At 40.6% G+C, this 18,991-nt stretch overlaps 1 protein-coding gene, 1 non-coding gene and 4 pseudogenes across 2 annotated transcripts in view; 3 read left to right on the forward strand and 3 right to left on the reverse strand.

Annotated features, from left to right (window-relative positions):
* The window catches only part of LOC121188636 (NACHT, LRR and PYD domains-containing protein 3-like), a gene marked incomplete at its 5' end in the record, with an annotated part of 119,822 nt that overhangs the window by 36,064 nt on the left and 64,767 nt on the right, over positions 1 to 18,991 (forward strand). The gene's annotated exons all lie outside the window — the stretch shown is intronic.
* LOC121189055 lies at positions 5,693 to 5,807 on the reverse strand. Its single transcript, XR_005894773.1, has one exon. It is a non-coding gene; the product is annotated as a U5 spliceosomal RNA (small nuclear RNA).
* Positions 6,188 to 6,339, reverse strand: LOC121189044 (annotated as a pseudogene).
* Positions 6,402 to 6,520, reverse strand: LOC121189075 (annotated as a pseudogene).
* On the forward strand, positions 18,490 to 18,608 carry LOC121189104 (annotated as a pseudogene).
* LOC121189048 lies at positions 18,671 to 18,822 on the forward strand (annotated as a pseudogene).

Consider the following 18,991-nt stretch of genomic DNA (forward strand, 5'->3'; position numbering starts at 1 on the left):
TCTGGCTGTGTGTCCACTTACTGCAGCCTGTGACATCAGACTGTAGAATGTTGATACATCAAAGGCATCAAAGGACAAACACACACACACACAGAGATACTGGTACTTATGTCTTTGTGAGGACACTTGCTGACATAATGCATTCCCTAGCCCTTACCCTAAGTCTAACCAAAACCCAATTCTAACCCTGAAACCAAGTCTTAACCCTCAAACAGCAACATGAACACAGATGGAAACACTGCAGACCTTTTATCCAGAGAGGAAGAGACTGTGTCTGTGTGTGAGTCCTTTGAGTCCTCTGTCCAACTCATTTCATTCAGCACCACAACCATGATTTGTCACATGGAGTGAAGTGAAGCCAGTGAAGAGGAGGGGAATGGGAGGAGGAAGCAACACAAAGTGTTTGCTGGTCTCTGATGGGATCTTAGCCAGCAGTTTGTCTCTGTGTTATTCTGTCTCTGCAAACATTCATACTCAGGTGGACAGTCACAGTGGACACTGTCTAATGTCCAGAGGGAAAAAAAAAGTTCTTTTATCACATATTAAAGTTGTGTGATGTTCACTGACACTGACCATGTGTAGTTTAAACACGTGTGCAAGTTTATTTTCCTTAAGACAGAAGATGAGCTGATTAATGCAGGAAACAACATGAGTCAGACTCAGATTTATTCCACTTAGTTCTGTCAGAGCCACTGAAGCTGTTTCTTTACTTTTTATTCTTCCCTCCAGCTGCAGTGAGAACATCTACAGAAGAAACATTATTATTATTATTTACTGTCCAACACAGTAAAGTGTAAATGATGGACATTTACTCAACACAACTTTTTATTTCCACTGTCACAGGATAGAAAGAACAAAGAACTTCACTAAGAGCCTTGTTTCATAATTCATTTCCAGCCCACAGTGTTTCTGTCCTCCAGCAAACCTTTGGATGTCAGTGTGTCAAGCTAATGTTGGTGAATCTGAGGCTGTGTTGACTGAGAGAAGAAGCTGTGAGATCTTTTAGACCCTGAGGACTCACTCTGGACTGATTTGATAGATGCTCCACAAATAAAAGTGCTTCTCCACTCAACTAACTACTACTCCTCATAGGGACTGTCTGCAGGAACTGAAGCTGCTTTTGGTTAAAGAGATATTCATGTGTTCACTGTTCACTCAGGACCACTCAGCTGGGTTAGTGAATTCAGCACCAAGGACAGCAGCAGCTGTTACAGTGTGAAGTGCAGCAGCTTCAGAGTCCTTCTCACCTCACTATGGCAGCAGAGAAGCAGCTAAAGGAGACGCAGCAGCCACAGATTTGTTCCATGCTGCTTACACACTAATTGTTCTCACACTTGTATGAACTAATTACTTCACTTTTTTTCCTTGTAATTAATGTGACTGACTCTCAGAGACTAAGCAGCAGTTACTCCATCAGTATAGAGTCTCATTATTCAGACACACTCAGCAGCAGAGGACAGTGGAATCATCTTCCCTGATCCATCCTGTCTGTCTCATCCACATCCTGTAAGACGTTCTGCTTGTCAATAATCCAACCATCATAAATGATTGTCCCTCAGTGCTTTCACTGTAAAAACAGTCTGTGTGACAACATGAGCCTCAGTGAGACCTGGACATAATGTCAAGTTGTTGCTGTTTAATGTGATAACAAGTTGTTCTGATGGTGAAAGTGGATTAAATAATACAACAGCAATAAGAGACAGAGGACCACCTGACAGCATTAATGGACATGGACAGATATGTGCTCACACACTGCCGAGCTGCACACACTGTTGAACACTGTCACAGCTTATTAGCATCATGTTCTACCAGCAATTCAAGATCAACGAGTTGGTTCAGGATGGAGCTGAGAGAGAGCAATGGAGGAGAGAAACTTTAAAGTCCAACAGTGATTCATCATAGTTTGTGAAAACTACCTGATACTTGTCCTGAGTGTTCAGTCAGTGAAAGAAACCATGAAAACAAAGCTGATTCTTCATTTTACATTTATCATGAATGACTAAGGGACTTTTTTTTGATCACTTGATTATTCATCTGAGAAAAGCAGTAAGTTCTTTGAGTTACTGAGTCACTGCAGTGTGTTCAAAACAACTATACTTATAGAAATGAAGGCACTGATCACACAGTCTAAAACATAAGCTTCAGAAAAAAATGAATACATTTCATATGCTGAAGGAAATGTTAGGTTTGTGTCATGTCCGACAGTCGACAATCAACCAAATACCCAACAAATCTAAGTCATTTAGCTTTGTAGCTCTGCACACATCCTTCTTCAAACACTGTGGTTTATGACACAGCCAGTTAAGTCTGGACTTCAAACCAGTTCAAACACAGTCATGCAGCATGTAGATGCAGAATGTAGATCATTTTCTCAAACATCTGCACCAGCACTGAGGAATAAACATCAATGATTCATCATGATCAATCATGATTTATGAAGTTTAATTTTTCTGTTGTTGTACTGTTTGAAAGAGGAGAAACAATGTTTGTATATTTGAAGACTAAAATCAGCTGTGAAGAACATTTTCCTTTGTTTTCTTCTTTTCAGAGGTTTTTGAAAAACAGATAAAATGAATCCGTGGATGTATCAGAATGTGGAGAGAATCTTCATCCACTACAAACTTGTGACTTTTGGAAATTTCCCAAAGCAAAACTCTGTTCATGGGAATCAAACCAGTAAATGTCTGGTTTCAGCTAATTTAACCTTTGGGCTGATGAATGAACGACTACCTGCTGCATAATCAGACTCATCACTACATTATTCACTGCACAAGCAGCTGCACACTGGTTCACACCTGAGAGAATAACGTCTGTCACTGTTCAGTTAGAAGAGCAAAGAAGAAGCAGGTAGTGGTGGTAGAAGAAAAACTGATGAGAGGAGGAAACGGAGGAGGGTGAGAAAAAGATGAATAATTACTGAAGCTGCAACATCAACAGACGCCTGTCAGTGCCAAAGAAATGATTCTTATCAAGAAAGGCAGAGATTAAAGCAACTAGCCTCATCTTCATGTTCCAGATGCTCACACAGTTTTTGAAAAGTAAAGTAAACCAGATGAAAATAAATCATTCATGATTTGACTCAAGATGAAGAAAACATATCTCTTTACCTGGATGCATGAAATAAATGTAATAAATCAGTGAAGGTTCAGAATGGTTTCTGTAAAATATCACAGATCTTATTTAAAGCTCTGTTACTCTGTCACAGCAGACAGCAGGACAATGACAGTGAGAAGACTAAAGGAGACATGGAGCTTTGTCCTGGTTTGAAGGACAGAAGACGGAGGACAGTCTGTGTGTGGCTGCTCTGTCTGGGGAGACTGGTGGAGAAGAGACTGAGGTCCAAACTCTGACAGGACACAAGAGAGCAGCTCCAGCCCTCTGACAGAAGACAGGCTGGGAGGGAGGACAGCTGTCCAGCTGTGGATCAGCTACTGGACACTGACGGGACACACACCATCCCTCTGGCTGTCCCATAGAACAAACTCTGACTTCACATCAGGTGAGGATGTGTCCTTCATTTAAACTGAGGACTACAGGAAAAGTATAAGCTTCATTTCTTCAGAAGCTGTTTCCAGTTATTGGAATTTTAAAATAAATAAAATCTCAGTTTGATCACAAACAAAACAGATTCTATAAATTCCCTTGACAGAAGTAAAAACCAATCTCATTTCTATTATCAGATGAATAAATGTTCATTTTCTCCATCATGAAAGATCATCAGCTCACCATCTGCTGGGCTACAGAGCTGATCAGCTCAGCAGACGTGTTGTGATCTAATAGGATCAGACAGGTGGAGACATGAAGGATGAAAACAGCTCTGCTCCAATGAAGGAAGCAGAACTAGAAACAGGCAGAGACACCTGCTGTACTGATTTCATCAACACTAACAGAGAAACACAGAGATGGAGTGAACTTTCATTCATGCATCTTAGTTTAATCTTTAAAGTTTATTCTGGACCATGGAAAATAAAAGCCCCAGAAAAAGCTAGTACTCCTGACATCAGGAATGAATTTTAAAATGACTCATGAGCTGATTTAAAAATCTCAAATGTTTTGATGTGCATTTAAAAATATTAATTATGAGGGAAAGCTGTGTTTTTATTCAGTGTATTGAAAACTCACCACTTCAAGCTTCTCCTTCCTCCATCTGTTTCTCTCCCTCCTTTCATCTGTCTCTATGTAAACTCACTCCTTCCTGTACTGTCTCTCTGCATCTCCTTCATTTCACCTTCAGCTTTACTTTTCATGTCAGTATCATCCACATACAGAGACGATAGAAGCAAATGGGTCATTTAGCAATGACGAACACATCAAAGATAAAACACAAACTTTCTACATGCTCCTAAAGTCAGAAACACACTCAAACAGCAAAATTCTCTTGTTGTTTCTCAGGCAAACACATGCACACCCTCCTACAGACTGTCCACACTGCTGCTCTCTGTGTCTGTGAGATCACTCGTCACCACTTTGTTCCTCCAAATATAACAGTGATAATATTTGTGTCTGTGAAAGGACACATATACACACACTGTTACACATTCTCCACCTGCTTTGTGGTTGTGTGAGGAGTGTGTGAAGTGTGGAGGCGAACATCACAATGACTGACTTCTCCTCTCTGCTTGGTTCCACTCAGCTGCCTGTCACTGACTCTTCAGAGCAAAGTGTTGGAGGTTAAAAATCTATTTACTGAAGCTGGAGCTTTTAACAGGTCACATTCACATTCAAATTCGCAGGGGTCAGCACAGCAACACAGCCAGGTTGTATATGTCAGCTTTTGCAGTCTGTCCACAAAGCCACTAGTCAAGCTGTCTCTTGGGAAAGAAAGCAAAGGCCCACGTGGGACACTTTTCAAAACATTTCACTAAATGAACTAAACACTGACATGAACTACTAACATGTATGGACTTACTGAAAACCTTGGAGCTGATCTGCACTTTCCTGTGGTTTCCTCTTGTCCTTGTAACAGCAGTAGCTCCTCCCTTCCTTGTCAATAATTGTGCAGAAACATCTGAGTGCTTCTTTCTTCCTAAATCATGAGCAACTGTTTCTGCTCCTGTTTGACTTCTGAACTTGTCTCTGGCTGTGTGTCCACTTACTGCAGCCTCTGACATCAGACTGTAGAATGTTGATACATCAAAGGCATCAAAGGACAAACACACACACACACTCACACACACTGGTACTTATATCTTGGTGAGGACACTCTCTGGCATAATGCATTCCCTCGCCCTAACCTCTCTCTCTTTTAGCATCTCAGACCAATGTCAGTACCTGTGCCTCTGTCAAAGAATACAAAAAAAAAAACACTAGACCTGTACACACATAAAGTCATGTATTCATCTGTGAATGTGTGTTTGATGAGTGCAAAGTGAAAATGCTGCATGAACCTTGTTTTTGTAAAAGCTTCTCTTGTTTCCTTTGCTTCTTACAACTGTATATTTTTCAAGCATCATCTGTCATATTGAAGAAATAGGTTCATTCAGTAGCGTTATTTCTTTTTTTATTGTCATCATGTACACTTTTCCTGTCTCAAAGACGCCAGCATCCCCACCAAATCCTAAAAATAAAGTATACCAACGAAATGACAACATCTAGCACGCATTTCTTCCGCAAAGGAAGAGCAAAGTGGGACAGGGGAGCTCACACTTGTGGCGCTCTACAAAGACGTTTGACTTTTCACCAACTCAAAAGGCTCAGCCATAAGGCCAAGCCAGCCAAAAATAACTTCAACTCATTGGTGTTCCTCTCCACGGAAGTCTTTAGTAAAAGGCGAAAGACTTGTGCGTTATGAAGAGAAACAAGAGTCAGAATAGGCCTGTCTCAGAGAGCAGCTGAGGACCCTAGTCGTCCCGGCTACCACCGTCGCGGTGCGCCTCCCTTGGCTTGCCGCGTGCTAAATCCCAGCCTCCCCACCACCTCCAGCCTGAAAAATCCAGGCCTGGCTTTTACATGGAGACTACAAAGTCTGGGAAACCATCAGGCGTCTTCAGGGAGTCCGCGACCAATCATCGTAGCTGAGGTGCACTGTGTTGTTGAGCTGGGTTCCCTGGGTGATATCAGTAAATCAACTGACTGGTTGTGCACAATTCACTTGATAAAAACTTAGCCGCATGTTCCTTCAGCCACTGTAAAAGTTTGACTCCTAACTAAACATGTGTGTCAGAACTTGATTTTCTACAAAGCAAGATAAAGGTGCACCGTTCCCGGCGGCACTGCAATGCCAGGTCGATGCGTGGAGTGAGCGGAGCAAGCTCCCTTTTCAGCTCCCTCTCCTAAAAATGGGTTTAATAAGTTGACATATAACTCTAAATCAACAAAGCCACGTCACAAGATGGAGATGAACCACACTAGTTTAGGGATGATATTTTTTTGTTTATTGTGAATCAAAACTGGAGATAAAAGGTTTATAGCACCTAGTATTCCCAGGTGGTGTCCCATCCAAGTTCTAACCAGGCCCTACTCTACTTATCTTTCGAGATCAGGCGAGATCAGGCGTGCCAAGGGTGGTATGGCCGTGAGCAACACCAACACATAAAAAGTCTCTTTATACATGCTAAAACGCCACTAACAAATCCAATGTTTAATAGAGACAATAATCATCTGGATTTCTCTACAAATCCAAGCACAAGAAGCAATCAAAAATCACCTTATCCACCTGACGAGAATTCTCTGACTATCCATCATCTGATAAAGGCTGTTACTGAGTCTGATCACTTATAGATCCATTCCTGTCCAACATTGAGTAAGATGTAAGATGTAAGATGGAAATATTTAAAACAGCTACTTTTTGTGTGTGTGCCCAAACACTTTTTGGCTGAACATCGTGTTCTTGTGTGCTTAAATATCACATCAAGTTAACAAACAAATCATCTGAACAAAACATTTCACTAAATGAACTAAACACTAACATGAACTACTAACATGTACTGACTTACTGAAAACCTTGGAGCTGATCTGCACTTTCCTGTAGTTTCCTCTTGTCCTTGTAACAGCAGTAGCTCCTCCCTTCCTTGTCAATAATTGTGCAGAAACATCTGAGTGCTTCTTTCTTCCTAAATCATGAGCAAGTCCTGTCCAGTCCAACTGTTTCTGCTCCTGTTTGACTTCTGAACTTGTCTCTGGCTGTGTGTCCACTTACTGCAGCCTGTGACATCAGACTGTAGAATGTTGATACATCAAAGGCATCAAAGGACAAACACTCTCTCTCTCTCTCTCTCTCTCTCTCACACACACACACACACACATTGTTGTCTTAATATAGTTATGAGGACACATCATAACTGAAAGCCTAACATTAACCAAAACATAACCCATACTAATGATATTGAACCTCCTCAAAAATACCAAATGAATTACAACAATAAGCACTCAGGACCATTCAGCTGGGTTGGTGAATTCAGCACCAAGGACAGCAGCAGCTGAACTGTACACAACTACATGTACTAACACACAGCAAATTCACAAAGTACTAAAATCAGTCAGGCAAAAAAGTGTGAAAGAGTTACATTTCTGGAGTTTATTTTATAACTCTGACTACAGTTTGTGTTAAGGTGTACACCCAGGCCGAGCTGAATTTTGGAGTTTATTCCCTGGTGTTCAGGATCTGGTTTTAACTCTGCCCCTGGAATTCACGACACATTTTATCGCGGCATGAGCAGCACAAGGAACGTCGTCACAAGGCTGGTAAGAGCATGATTTTTATCAGAAAGTATTTTAAATGTGTGATATTTTGTCATTGTTCTCACTTTATCTACTGTCATTTAAAAATTCATAGTTTGCTGCACTTATATTTTGAGAGATTTGTATCTTGACACAGACAAAAATATGTGATTGTGAGAAGTGGATGATAAGAATTCCAAAGTACAGTATTTAATCAGTTCATATTAAGCTGTATGTGTTGTCTGCATTTCAGACCTCCCATCTACTGAAGCATCTATGAACCTGGCTGATCGTTCAGACCTGACAGAATATGTGACCCTCACTACTTGTGGTAAGCAGAGTTATAGGTAATGGTAATGTTTTGTCTTGAGACAGGTAATATCCAGCCAGGTATGTGATATAGTTTTAATGTGCTGGACTTTAGATTTTATTTGCCTTATACTTGTGTGTGTGTGATCTTCAGATCTAAGTGTCCTGCAGCAAGGGTGTGAAGGCTCCTCCTCTCCAAGTCTGACAGATACACTGTCAGTCTCAAGCACTTTAAGCAGAGACACAAGTGATTCTGGATGCCAGCCTTTGATGGACAGTGTACTTGCAGAAAATGTAATTGTTTTCCAGCTTGTTTACAACAAGATTTTAATCCTTATTTGACATAATTCCTAAAAAATGCAAGTAATATGTACATGTATGAGATGAATGTATTTGCTTACAACATAGATCTAAGAGTAGTTGTAAATAGTTTATAATGTTTTCTTTTTTAGAAATTGGAGAAAATTCTTACTTCAAAACCAGCAGAGATGACTGTGATTAAAGAGTATGAAGAGACTGGAAGTTTGAAAGATTCCACCACACGGTTACTCTTTCAGGAACACTGAAACATGATATTCAAAGCAACAAAGGCTCTAACCCTTTCTTGAGTGGCGCATGAAGACAAATCCAAAAGCACCGCTTCATCCCAGAGTAGAGTGGAGCTAAAAGGAGGTCCCACATCATCCAGAACATATGATGATCAGCCAATCAGAGATGAATGCATGGAAGCCATATCTCTCCTTCACCACAAAGCTGATCCTGACTTAGAGTCCCAGAAGATGAGAGAAACCTTCTACTACCGTCAGCAGATTCTTCATGACCCACAGCGGTCATTTTTTAGTAAAAATATTGGTTTATTTTAAACATTTGAAAATGTTTTTCTCTTTTTATTTAGATTTTGCAAGACTTCTCACTGATGTTTGGAGCAGAGGTTGATGTTTGGAGCAGAGGTTGCTTCAAACATGCGTCTCTCTTAAAACAACAACTGAAAGCTGCTCTGAATGAAGGATCTGACACTGCTGATGAAGCAGGTACAGTTATCATCAGAATAGTAATGCAGTTATGTGAGTCGTCCAACAGTCATGAATTTATTGTGTTTTTATTGATTTATTTTACAAAAGCATCTCTGAGTCTAAATAGGCCACTTAAGTCTGCAGTTAAGATACAGTGTGAGGGCTGAACATTGCTTTGCTCTCCAGCACAGATTTATAATGACTGGGCCATTAATAGTTGTTATTTGTGTAAATGTTTAAAACTCCAAGCCCTGTACACTCTTAGCAACCCTAAACACCAACTTCAACTTTACAAAAAGTACCACAGAAAGGGGGGTCCAAACAACTCCTTAAACTCTGAAACGTGCTCCTAAACACTTGGGGGATCACTTTTGGACTCTCACACTTAGGCAAATTTTCACGCTCCCAACTCACTTATATGGAGGAACTTCAAATGCTCATAACTCTGGAACCCTAAGTCCTAGAGACTCAAGGGTGGTACCGTTGGACTCGGGGTACCCACAAATGGGGGGGTAGGACAAGGTCCCATGTCTCTATCTTGTTCCCCTGAGAATCGGTTAAAACTGACCCTGGTTAAAACCCCAAATTTTCACTCTCCCAACTCCCTTATTTGAGGGAACTTCAAATGCTCATAACTCCAGAACCCTAAGTCCTAGAGACTCGAGGGTGGTACCGTTGGACTCGGGGTACACACAAATGGTGGGGGGGGGGTAGGACAAGGTCCCATGTCTCTATCTTACTCCCCTGAGAATCGGTCAAAACAGACCCTGGTTAAGATCATAGTAAAACCATTAGAACAATGCACAGAGTAATATCATAAACACACTACTTAATATATATAATGAGTGTAAAAGTACTTTTCACTCTGTCCTCAGAGTGGGACAGCAACATGGCTTCTCTTCTGGTGCTGCTTCATCTTCTCACTCCACAACCAGCTGGAAGAAAGCGTCCCACAAAGATCAGCGTCGGAGAGACAACGGATCATCTGGTAAAATTTCAGAAGGTTTGTCAAAACTTCCAAATACTGTAGATGTTGCTGAGTTTTAGAAACACATTTTTGTAAACATATTTCTCTTGTTTCAGTCATCCCAAAGCCTTGAGGATCATCTCCTGACCACTGAAGGAACCCATCAGCCATATCTTCTTACCACAGAAACTTCAAAGACCCAGGTTTTCACCTTTTATATTGTCTTGGACAAAAAGCTTCTGTTATATCAGTCATGTACATCCTTTGGTGCTTTTGATGAGCTGTTCAATTCACATTTTGTTTTCGGTGTGAAGTATGATGACGCTCTCTCCAGCCTGTTTACATTTTTGCAGACAGAGTAAAAGAGCTCAGAGCAAAGCTGTTAAACAAACCATAAGTAGCTTATTTAGCCAAAATGTTGAGATGTTTCCTCTGTAATTCATCCTTTGGTTCAGTGTTGCTTTTGTTCAGGAACCTCAAATGAATTCATGCCATGTATCCAGGTAAAAGTCTCTCTAGTTATTGTGGATTCAGGAGACATCTCATTAAGATACACAGCTCCATTGATAACACAAGTGTGTCTAACCAGATCCCTTTCAACAACGACACAGAGACAGTAAACAATTCTCAGTCTGTAACTGATGAAATACTTCATCTCATTTCCAAAATACTGAAGCAGCTCCTTCAGGTTCTACTCACAACAAAGACATGTGCTTCAGTTATAGCCAAGCTTTTGGGGAGTGGTGAACCAAATACTGTAGTTCTTTATACAACTGAAAATTTAGAGGAATTTATCAAGCAGGTTATCAAGCAGCTATCACTGGGAATGCCTGTCCTTAAAAACAGTTGAGTCTGGTCCAGTTAAAATGTGTTCAGTTGAAACACTGGATTTCTCTGAAGATATAACAGCATCTCTTCACCTTGATTGTGAAGCCATCGTCTGTGTCACACAGTGGGTGAAATGCTGTGGAGCTGAGTATCGTGTTGGACTCTTTGTGTGCACTGGTACTGATGAAAACATGAACCACTGTTCAGCAAAATAACATCAATCATTTTGCACAAAGTGTTTTTTGTTTTGATTGAGCATGAAACTTGTTTCCATGATCACTTCCATGCTTTCCAAGTGAGTGACACTACACAGAGTGAACTGATTCTAGAAAGGGAGAGATGAAGATATTTCAAATGGTTTGATGCTCAGATGTCATATGGTTGTGATTCATAATGTTATGTTGTATCAGAGAGTTGTATAATCTGATTTCTAATCTGAATTGAATGAGTTCTCTTACTTGAACTGTAAAGTGAGTAGTCGTCTACCTCAAGTTACACAATGCACCACAGAGAAATGTGTCAGTTTTTTATACATTTGCAGACATTTTATTATGCAGTAATGTGTTGTTTACAGTGTTTTATACAACTTCACAAATGTTTTTCATTGGCATTATTTGCTGCCTGTGTGCTGTTAAATTTTACAGTTTTAACACAGCAATTAATTCAAAGTGTCATGTATTGAATTTTTAAATGTATTTGCACAAATAAAAGCAAAAAAAAAAAAAAATCAACAGGATGGTGTTTGGTGGTCATTTTCCCATAAAACTAAATAATATGATAATGAATAAATTTTAGTTGTAAGTGTAAATAAAACACATTTTGAGTGTTAGGTGTCAACACTGGAGAAGAGTTTATATCTAAATTAACTAAATAATAGAGTCACACTCAGTGAGGGATGAGTATTTTAACACCAGGAGGAGTTCAAGTTCACTCTGTTTCAGAGTTAAACATTCAGCTCCAGGAACAGAGTTATTTTAACTCTGCCACAGAGTCTATTCGATGGTCACACATGTTCACTCAGATTGAGTTGATTTTAACTCACAGGGTTTATTCCAGAGGCTAAAATTAGCTGTGTGTGCAGTATTTCCAGCTTTACACATGAACTTCTACAAAAAGAAACACTTCTGTAGTGATGAAGAAAAGTGTCCATGTAACATTTAGGGCTTGACCATGGTTCCTGGCCCCTAAACAGAGGAGGAGCAGAGAAAATGTGGGCCAATAGGAGCTGTTTTAGGGTACTGAGTAAAGTTGATCATTTTGAATGTGATTTCCAGAAATGTCATCTCTATATTGTTTCCAAACCTCTTTGCACTCACCCCACCAGGGACGGCAGCTGAGATGTTCAGATAAACAGAAGTGAACCATGAAGCACGTGCTGGGTTAAACATCATCACTGGCTGACAGATGAAGTCCAGGGTAAGAAAGCTGAGAGCAGAAGAGGAACACATTCACAAAGTGTGATATTAAAGAGAGTCAACAATGAAATCTGCTCTTCACCTGAGCTTCTTTCCACTAACTGCCTCTAGAAGGTGCCAAAGCTCCTGAAGTGCTGATTTGGAAATGTTTCATATTATCTCAGGAATAATATGATGGAAACTTGAAATGATTGTGATGATTGTTTACTGTATAAGTCCATGTAAGAGCTCCTTATTTGTTATTATTTACTAGAGGAAGTCAGGCTGCTTCCTGAACAGAGACAACTATTCACAAATGTACTCAGTGGTTTCACTGTGTTAGGTAATAACTAAGATTTCATGTTACTCTTCTTTTGGTCTCTTGAGTTTTGGTTTTGCTTTTCCCGTTTTATTTTGAAGCCCTAGCCCTTGTGTATCTGTCCTCTATCTACTTCTTGTCTTTTTCCTGTTTCCCTCCTTTGCTGATTGTCTGTCCCGCCCTAATGTGTGTCACCTGTTGTCAATTATCCCTAGTGTATTTAAGTCTCATTCTTCCCTTGTCTCTGAGACTGTGTTCACCAGTGTTTTGTCCAAGTCTGTTCCTGCTGTGTTCTTGCTCTGGTTGTATCTGCCTTTCTCATCCTGGAATCTGTGTTCACCTGCTGTCCTGTCCTTAGTGTTACCTGTTACCTGGGATTTGACTTCTGAGTTTTAAGTTTTGAACTTGAGCTTCTGAAGTTTTTCTCCTTCTTGGACAATTTAGTTGTTTAAGTTTTGTTTCCTGGCCTTGGACTTTGATCCAGTGATTGTGAGTTTAATAAAGAGGACTTTAACTGACTCGTCCGTCTGTCTTGGGGTTTCTACACCTGTCCCCTCCCCCTTAGTGTTCTTGGCCACAGCAGTGACTGTAACAGGTCCCTGCTGACCCCTCATTTCATATTTTTACAGTGTTTAAATATACGACACCATGTGGACACAATATCATGAGGCCACTTGAAAGTTTACTGATCCCTGGAACAACATCTGATGCTGTAGCTGATTTTCTCACCTGATCATCTGCATCTCCAGAGCACATGTCCATCTGACCACTGCTCTCAGCATCTCTCTCCCTCTTCCTGTCTCTCAGTTCTATCTGCATTGTGACCAGACCCTTTGAAACCCTAGCCCTTGTGTATCTGTCCTCTGTCTACTTCTTGTCTTTTTCCTTTTTCCCTCTGTGATGAAGACCGTGTCACTGCTCACTGGTAGCACATGGTAGGACAGACACTCAGCCCTGTACCCATTCATAGTTCATAACAAATGATTTCCACTGTTTTCCTGGTGAGTGAATGCACCACAATGGACACATGTTCATACACCATATATCCAACCCTCACAGTAAAACATAAGAAACACACTACACACCAGCTCTGTTATTTCAAGATGGTTTATTCACTCATATGCTTTTACCAGTGCTGCTGCCATCTTGGTCCTCTCCTTCTCTGTGCCTGGAGGCTGAACCAGAGCAGCTGAAGAAGGCTGCCTTATATAGTGGTAGGAGGAACCTGTACAGCTGCTTAATTGCGGGAGAGGGGGATTTTGGTTTGGCATTAATATAATGGATGATATGATGAAGCAGGTTCATGTATGTGTGAATTATTGAAATGATGATTTGTGTTTTGTTGTGGGTTTAATGTGGGACCTGATTATGAAGATGTGGTGACCAGAGATCTCATTTAATGCACTGATTGTAAATTGGTTGGTCTTGGGAGGAGCTTAGGGTTTATAATGCTCCGGCCAACAAAGCGCTCGAGGAGAGAGTGACGGATGTAATACCCAGTAAATAGTGGATTTAATTTTTGTTAATTTTGCCTTGCTTTTTGACAGCACTTCTTTTTTTGGCTGTAAATAAACGCACCGCTCAAATGCTATTTGTGAATCCGGCCATCATTTTTTAAAATTTCCTAAATTAAAAAGTAGTGGTGGGCAAGTGAAGCCTCATGAGACACTGAAGCTTTCCTAACAATTGTGCCGAAAAAGATTCAAAGCTTCAAGACTTCAGTCACAGTGACATCTGGTGGACAACTGAAGCCATAGCACCTTCTAAAGAGAACGACTGAAGCACTGGCACTGTTTCAATCCCATGACAGCAATAAAAGTTCAGAAAAGTCTGTGTGTTTTGTTCATTCATACCAAATAATGATTATATCATCATTACAATAAAATATGCAGATGCTCTCCCCCATACTCTAAAACACATTCCAGATTGACCCAAAGAATAAATGCAAACTATATTAAGGGTTAAATGTTGGTTAAGGGTTTATTTAAAGCTTTGAGCTTTATTTCTTTATGTCAAAAAAAAGTCCCTAACAGGATAAGAGATCCTTCTTACTTTGCAAATGATCATGGTGTTTGTCTTTGTCTTCACGGGTTTTTATTGAGAAATATAATTTAATAATAAATAAATAGAAATAATAACTTTTTCTACTGTCACAGGCTTCAGTCAGCTCCTCTTCTGGCTGACTAGCTCCCCAGCACTGGCAGATGTTGTTGCAGTCACCAGTGGCACATCTTCTGCCGACCCATCAATAAGACTGGCACACTCTGGTGTCAGCCTTTCTACAGCAGCCTGAGCATTGCTTTGATTAGTAAAGCCAGCCTGTTTAAACCGTGGATCCAAGATGGTGGCCACAGACAGGGAGTTCACCTTTTCCAAGCCACTGAATTTTTCATTCAAATTAGTTTTCAAATGGTTGGCAAGCGTGGCACCAATACAAGGAGCCATTTGGGCACATTCGGCAGAAATGACATGACTCAGCATTTTGGGGTATAGGAATTGCCTTTGACCCCGACACTCTCCTTTCCTCAGAAAGCTCAACAGTTGCCTGATAGAATGGCCTTAAAACTGTCAGGCACTGGTTGATTGCTGCATAGTCATCAGCAGTGAAAGGCACTATATCAGTGCTAAGTGATGCCAGGGCTGCCCCTAAAGGTTCTCTCTGCTCATAAAGCCTATGGAGCCTATGGAGCATGGCATAAGTGCTGTTCCATCTGGTTTCGACCTCTTGAACAAGCTTTTTTGGGGACATGCCCATATTAGCTTGAATAGAGCACAACTTTTCCTTTGCTTTTGAACTGGACTTGAAGTGTGCCACTATTTTTCGGGCCCTACTGCTCATGTTTTCCAGCTCAGAAGTCTGACAGAGTGATTTTTTGACAATGAGATTCAGCATGTGGGCAAAGCAATAAATACGTCTAACGTTTAACTGAGTAACACTTGCCACAATATTGTGAGCTCCATCAGTAACCATCAAACAGACCAAGGCCTTCTCTTTGGTTACAGTGTACCTTGCTTCCACCATTGCCTTTACAGTTTTGCGGCTTGGAATGGAGCATGATGGGTCCAGGATTTTAATGAAATTTTGGAACCCTTCATTCTCAACAACAGAAAAAGGCTGACCATCTTTAACTATCATGTCCACCAAGGCCTCATCCAGCTGCTGTTTTCTGGACACTGTGTTGGAGAAAGGTTGCTATATGAATATGATACACATCATCTACAATAAATAGATGCACATACATATATGAACTATATATATGTATATATTTAGCTTACTGTCAGGATTTCCAGTGTTGACAGGGTCACTGGTTTGCTGGGTATGATTGTCATCATGCCTGGTACGTAAGTGTCTCAGCATAGATGATGTGTTGTTGCTGTAAGACAACTCTTGTGTGCAGAGCAAACACCGCACCTACAAGCAATTGTAATTTTGAGACTCATTTAAAGATTAAAAATACAATTCAATTATGGAAACATAAAATCTATGCAATAAACTGCATTATACCTTATTTGGTGGTATGAGATCAAAATGATCCCAAACTTTAGAACGTCGCTTGTTGGTGGTACTCACCATGAAACTTGCCAAAATACTCTCACTCTCCAAATCTCTGTCTCCTCACAACCCCATTTTGAAGCATAATGATGCATCTTATATAGCTGGTATGGCACCAAACCACTCAAATCTGTCAAACCTGTCAAACTGTCATTGGCTCAGGATGCATTGAAACGCCATGAGCCAATGACATACATGGAAAGACTATGAGCCAATGAAAAGCTTCGAAACATTTTGAAGCAATGAAGCGAAAAGCGAAACATCGGTCATGTGACACTGATGTTTTGATACAAGCTCTGACACAGCGTTTTGAATCACTCTGCTTCAGGAAGAGTGACACAAGCTCTAAAGCCTCGGTATCATTTGCCCATCACTAGGTACTGTGCAAAACCTGTCGCGCTAAAGTTGCAACATCCAGCAGAACACAACCAGTTTATACCGACACCTGAAAAACCACCACAGGTATTTGCATGAGGAAAAAGTTCCGGTGAAAAGTCTGAGAATGATGCTCAGGCCCAAAGAAGCCAACAGACAATTATATCATGTTTCGCCAGCATAACTCCATTTGATAAGAGCAGCTGAAGACACCGGGAGATGACGTGGTGACTGTTCACATGGTCACCAAAGATTTAAAAACCTCCTCCACACGCTGGACAGAAGATATGTGATTCCCTCCTGCACCTACTTCAGCCAGGTTGCCATCCCACAGCTATACACAGAGTGTAAAGAAAACGTGCTAACAGAGCTGAAAAATGTGGATATATCTGCCAGACAAATCGCAATTAGACCTTTTCCTAAAATCGTCCAGCCCTACTTCACACCCTTGCTGCAGGACACTTAAATCTGAAGATCACACACACACAAGTATAAGGCAAATGAAATCTAAAGTCCAGCACATTAAAACTATATCACATACCTGGCTGGATATTACCTGTCTCAAGACAAAACATTACCATTACCTATAACTCTGCTTACCACAAGTAGTGAGGGTCACATATTCTGTCAGGTCTGAACGATCAGCCAGGTTCATAGATGCTTCAGTAGATGGGAGGTCTGAAATGCAGACAACACATACAGCTTAATATGAACTGATTAAATACTGTACTTTGGAATTCTTATCATCCACTTCTCACAATCACATATTTTTGTCTGTGTCAAGATACAAATCTCTCAAAATATAAGTGCAGCACAATATGAATTTTTAAATGTCAGTAGATAAAGTGAGAACAATGACAAAATATCACACATTTAAAGTACTTTCTGGTAAAAATCATGCTCTTACCAGCCTTGTGACGACGACGTTCCTTGTGCTGCTCATGCCACGATAAAATGCGTCGTGAACTCCAGGGACAGAGTTAAAACCAGATCCTGAACACCAGGGAATAAAGTCCAAAATTCAACTCGGCCTGGGTGTACACCTTAACACAAACTGTAGTCAGAGTTATAAAATAAACTCCAGAAATGTAACTTATTCACACTTTTTTGCCTGACTCCAGATTTGAGTACTTTGTGAATTTGCTGTGTGTTAGTACATGTAGTTGTGTACAGTTCAGCTGCTGCTGTCCTTGGTGCTGAATTCACCAACCCAGCTGAATGGTCCTGAGTGATTATTGTTGTAATTCATTTGGTATTTTTGAGGAGGTTCAATATCATTAGTATGGGTTATGTTTTGGTTAATGTTAGGCTTTCAGTTATGATGTGTCCTCATAACTATATTAAGACAACAATGTGTGTGTGTGTGTGTGTGAGAGAGAGAGAGAGAGAGAGTGTTTGTCCTTTGATGCCTTTGATGTATCAACATTCTACAGTCTGATGTCACAGGCTGCAGTAAGTGGACACACAGCCAGAGACAAGTTCAGAAGTCAAACAGGAGCAGAAACAGTTGGACTGGACAGGACTTGCTCATGATTTAGGAAGAAAGAAGCACTCAGATATTTCTGCACAATTATTGACAAGGAAGGGAGGAGCTACTGCTGTTACAAGGACAAGAGGAAACTACAGGAAAGTCCAGATCAGCTCCAAGGTTTTCAGTAAGTCAATATATGTTAGTAGTTCATGTTAGCGTTTAGTTCATTTAGTGAAATGTTTTGTTCAGATGATTTGTTTGTTAACCTGATGTGATATTTAAGGACACAAGAACACGATGTTCAGCCAAAAAGTGTTTGGGCACACACACAAAAAGTAGCTGTTTTAAATATTTCCATCTTACATCTTACATCTTACTCAATGTTGGACAGGAATGGATCTATAAGTGATCAGACTCAGTAACAGCCTTTATCAGATGATGGATAGTCAGAGAATTCTCGTCAGGTGGATAAGGTGATTTTTGATTGCTTCTTGTGCTTGGATTTGTAGAGAAATCCAGATGATTATTGTCTCTATTAAACATTGGATTTGTTAGTGGCGTTTTAGCATGTATAAAGAGACTTTTTATATGGGTTGGTGTTGCTCACGGCCATACCACCCTTGGCACGCCCGATCTCGCCTGATCTCGAAAGATAAGTAGAGTAGGGCCTGGTTAGAACTTGGATGGGACACCACCTGGGAATACTAGGTGCTATAAGCCTTTTATCTCCAGTTTTGATTCACAATAAACAAAAAAATATCATCCCTAAACTAGTGTGGTTCATCTCCATCTTGTGACGTGGCTTTGTTGATTTAGAGTTATATGTCAGCTTATTAAACCCATTTTTAGGAGAGGGAGCTGAAAAGGGAGCTTGCTCCGCTCACTCCACGCATCGACCTGGCATTGCAGTGCCGCCGGGAACGGTGCACCTTTCTCTTGCTTTGTAGAAAATCAAGTTCTGACACACATGTTTAGTTAGGAGTCAAACTTTTCCAGTGGCTGAAGGAACATGCGGCTAAGTTTTTATCAAGTGAATTGTGCACAACCAGTCAGTTGATTTACTGATATCACCCAGGGAACCCAGCTCAACAACACAGTGCACC

Source organism: Toxotes jaculatrix, chromosome 10, assembly GCF_017976425.1.
Source record: "Toxotes jaculatrix isolate fToxJac2 chromosome 10, fToxJac2.pri, whole genome shotgun sequence".
Classification (NCBI taxonomy): domain Eukaryota; kingdom Metazoa; phylum Chordata; class Actinopteri; family Toxotidae; genus Toxotes; species Toxotes jaculatrix.